This window comes from Liolophura sinensis, chromosome 12 (assembly GCF_032854445.1).
Source record: "Liolophura sinensis isolate JHLJ2023 chromosome 12, CUHK_Ljap_v2, whole genome shotgun sequence".
In the NCBI taxonomy this organism is placed as follows: domain Eukaryota; kingdom Metazoa; phylum Mollusca; class Polyplacophora; order Chitonida; family Chitonidae; genus Liolophura; species Liolophura sinensis.
The window spans coordinates 23,055,883-23,058,852 of NC_088306.1; positions in this window are offsets into that span (position 1 = coordinate 23,055,883).

The following is a 2,970-nucleotide window of genomic DNA, read 5'->3' on the forward strand; positions in this document are numbered from 1 at the left end:
TTCGATCAATTAAAACATCCGGCAACCATTGCCTGGGACAACTGCGCCTGGACCCTAGCACGCCGCGCTCTCGGATTAGTGCAAAATATGAATCGCATAATATATCGAAGGAGTGGAAGAAACCCTGAAGTGCAAAAGGCTTAAATATAGCCTAAAGTGTGACGCTTGTTTCGTGCATGCGAGTAAACTTGGTCAGACAAGTTTATATAGCCTATACACATCACTGAACGAATGAGTTGTATTGTATTGTATTGTGTTGTATTGTATTGTACACAGTTATAGAGCATCTTCACAATCATATGTGAGATCTTAATGTGACAAATTTTGAACTGCACCGATCTTCGCATTGATGAATATTGTTCCGTCTTTAAGTGGTCCAAATGATAGTGTATCGTCTTATTATAAAGTGGACATTTCAATCTAAAAATGTAGACTACCGGAAAACCTATGCAAAATGAGGGGAGTTGTATATCAAAGCTGCTACATCACATTGTATTAATCGGCAGCTGGCCACAAATAACCGGCGATATAGGGTCAAATGCTCAAGAAGTCAAGGTTTTTAGCCTATATTACATTTTAAGACGGTGCAACGTCGGCGCGCTTCGACTAACATATCTTGAACCAATGAGGACGCGTGTTCGAATCCAGCTCTCACTGATTATGTGACTTTAAGCAAGGAGGTTTGTGAGGTGCAATCAAGGTCAAGAGCGGTGGATTACTGCGGGCTTTCCTCCAGCCATATATAGACCTACCATCATATCAGTGAAAAACTTCAGTACAGCGTTGATTGTCCCTTACAACCTTACGAGTCGGAAAAAAAAACGCATTGAGCAAACTTTACTTGTTATTTATTTCATTGGTGTTTTACCGCATGAGCTAGACTTGAAGTCACACCGACTGCATTGGTGAGAGGCTCCTGGGTCTCCAAAAAGAAATTTTGGCTGAACGAAAAGTTTCGTATTGCGATGATAGCTAGATGCGGGTTATGAAGTGCATTACACAAGCACAGCGGAGGGACTGCATTTTGTATTATACATGCACATATGAAGAAACCACTGCCCTTAAGCATTACTAGGAAATTTACTTGACTTAAAGCCACATCAGAACCAGACATTGTGAACATTGGAGCATGTGTTTGGCTTTGTAGCCAAGTTAGTAAATAATAAGACAGGACAAAGGACAGAGGTATCCTTTCTTCGAACTCCACGAGGTGGGCGAAAGCTTTCCCATGCCGGCTACTTGTATCGTGTAAACCGTCATCATTTACCTAAAGCATGGCGGCGATGTACAAAATCCGGGTGTTCGTCTGGCTTGACTACTGAGAATGACATATAAGTTCATGTGACCAATGCCCACAACCATCCTCCCAGCCCTACCGATATAACAAAAATACACAAAGGAGCCCTAGATGAACCTACCCCCATGTCGTCTTTTTATACGGAAGAGATATCTTTACTAAGATCAGATGAGACTGAAGTAACCAAAGTTCTAACGAAGACTGGACGCCAGGCTGAAAGACCTTAAAATGAAATTTGAGCAGAAACTGATTGATGTAATGCGATATGCTGATACTTTCTTGCAATATAAATGTGTATTCAATATCATCTGTTAAACATTATTGTATTGTTCTTATACATTCGGTCACATTGTCTAAAATGTTTCTTATTTAAAAAAATAAATAAATGACACACTGAAATTTATTCAGTTTGTTTGAGTTTTTGCACATAGTAGACATATATGACATAGTAGATATGTCTGTCAATCTCCAGCCATTGTAGACGCACCCCCACTCAGTAATCGCATGTGGCGACAATCGAAGTTAATCATTTTAGCTTATAGCACATTGGTGGGCCTTAGGCGTTAACGGAATAAATTGTGAGAACACCAGCACCGTGCAATGACCCAGCAGTCTCCGCCAAGGCGGTCGCTATGAGTTCCAGTCCAGCTCCTGCTGGCTTCCTCACCGGCCGCTTGGGAAGGTTTGGCAGCAACCTGAGGATGGTCGTGAGTTTCACCCAAGCTCTGCCCTGTTTCCTCCCACCATAGTGCTGGCCGACGTCGTATAAGTGAAATATTCTTGAGTATGGCGTAAAACACAAATCAAATAAATAAATAAATTTGCCGTGATGCTGTATAATATACATCCCAGTTTATGTTCACGTTTATTTACTCGTCTATGTCGCCTTCCCTCTTATGCAAGACTGTAAAGGAAGGAAAATATAACAAATCCAACATTCTTTGATCATTAGATGTCCGTCGACTTGCCTGATCTCGGTACGATGTAGGAAATAGGTTGGTAGTTTGACGTCATATCTGTAGTATGCACCCCTATAATCCATCACGATTGGTGACATTTTTAAGGGAGAAGAAATCACAAAAACAATACCCAAAATCAGGTATGAAAGGGGCGTAAAAATTTATTTACAAATATGGTTTTTATAATTTTTTTATCACCTCTTTCAGAAGAAAAGGGTATTTGAATATATTTTTCTTTGGTGGGTATTTGGGACCACCTCATGGTATACATCATCTCTGCATAATAATTAACTTCCGGTAAACAAGTGTTTCGCAAAAAACATCTATAGCCAAAATTCATGGCAACTGTGCCGATCGTTGTATACATCAATGTCTATGTCTAAATTATCTGGACACAAGATAATATATGTATGTGGGCTAATATATGATCCTTTCAGCTGCTTTTGTTATGTTTAGGTTTGAAACATTATAATCATTTATCGTATGAAATCCTCTTTAGTCATTGTTTCTCGAACTCAGTTATGTGAAATTTTATTTGCACACATCCAGTCTTCAATAAGGAGTAGGCAGATCAGATATACTTACTGTGACCTCTTGACATCTCTGACTGTAATACAGAACAAAAATTACATTTTTTATTTGTATATTTGATTGGTGCTTTACGCCCGGTGACAGACCTTCCCATCACACATAAAAAAACTAACTTAACAAACG